This window comes from Sinocyclocheilus rhinocerous, unplaced genomic scaffold (genome assembly GCF_001515625.1).
Source record: "Sinocyclocheilus rhinocerous isolate Xijiao unplaced genomic scaffold, SAMN03320098_v1.1 scaffold1055, whole genome shotgun sequence".
NCBI lineage: Eukaryota > Metazoa > Chordata > Actinopteri > Cypriniformes > Cyprinidae > Sinocyclocheilus > Sinocyclocheilus rhinocerous.
The window spans coordinates 760,960-762,400 of NW_015658727.1; positions in this window are offsets into that span (position 1 = coordinate 760,960).

Sequence of the window (1,441 nt, forward strand, 5' to 3'; positions counted from 1 at the left end):
AAAAAAAAAGCTGATTACCTTTTTTTTTTTTTGTTTCCATCCATACACACTTTCATAATCTTGGAACGGCTGAAAGTCCATCTGCTTTTTGTCAGAGAGCCGTGGAGAGCTTGACCAGAACCCAGCATTGCACTTGTAGCAGGTGACTTTGAGTAATTGACCATGCTTTGACCCAGAAGATTGGGATCCGGTCCACTTGGCAGACTCTAAATTGTATGGTTTAAACCTGGTTCTTTATATTACTCTCAAGGTCTTTTGATCTTGACATGGTCTTAAAGGTGAGTGATGTTTCATTCCTTCTCATGGTTCTAGTGTGTAGCAGTATATGGGAATGTCAGCATGACTCACCACACATTATATAAGGACAAAGAACAGACCTGGAGGAGGTGACTGCAATTCCCTACAATAACAAGTGATCAATACAGTAATGGAAGGATAAATTAAAAAGTCAGTGAATGTCAAGGTTATTTGAAAGTGCTGTTATTTTTAGGCAATTATGTGAAAGGTTTTAAATGGAATGTGATTTAATATTAATTTACCAAAAAAGGCACACTAGGGTGCATGCCAGCAAGCGGTGATGCTGTCTTGATTAAAAATACCAAATATTAAAAAGAGCTATATATGAAGAAACATTTGAAATATATATAATTTTATTGTTTGTTGTAGGATAAATATTGCGAGCTTCTATAGCTGCTATGAGGTGTACAGCACTAGTGCTGCTTTTATTGCATTGTCATGGTAACTACTATCTTCAGAAATGCTGTTTATCTTCAGAGACAGACAAATAATCCTGTGTTCTTTCTTCACAATTAATAATTTGAAAATATGCCATTTATTTATATTTTTATTCGGAAACAGAGAAAAGGAGGACATCTAAATCAGTGGTTCTTAACCAGGGGTCGGGCCCATTAAGGGGCCTTTACAAACTTCCAATTTTTTTTTAAATTATTGGATTATTTAAATATTAAAATAATTGAATGTAAGTAAAATAGCTAAACATCAAAGTGTACAACATGTACTGATATTATATTGCTTAAATTAAAAAGTTGTTGAAACTTGGTTACACCATATTAGCATTGTCATGGTAACTACTAACATCTTCAGAAATGCTGTTTATCTTCAGAGACAGACAAATAATCCTGTGTTCTTTCACAATCACTAATAATTTGAAAATATGCCATTTATTTATATTTTTATTCGGAAACAGAGAAAAGGAGGACATCTAAATCAGTGGTTCTTAACCAGGGGTCGGGCCCATTAAGGGGCCTTTACAAACTTCCAATTTTTTTTTAAATTATTGGATTATTTAAATATTAAAATAATTGAATGTAAGTAAAATAGCTAAACATCAAAGTGTACAACATGTACTGATATTATATTGCTTAAATTAAAAAGTTGTTGAAACTTGGTTACACCATATTAATCAAAGTTAATTTTAATT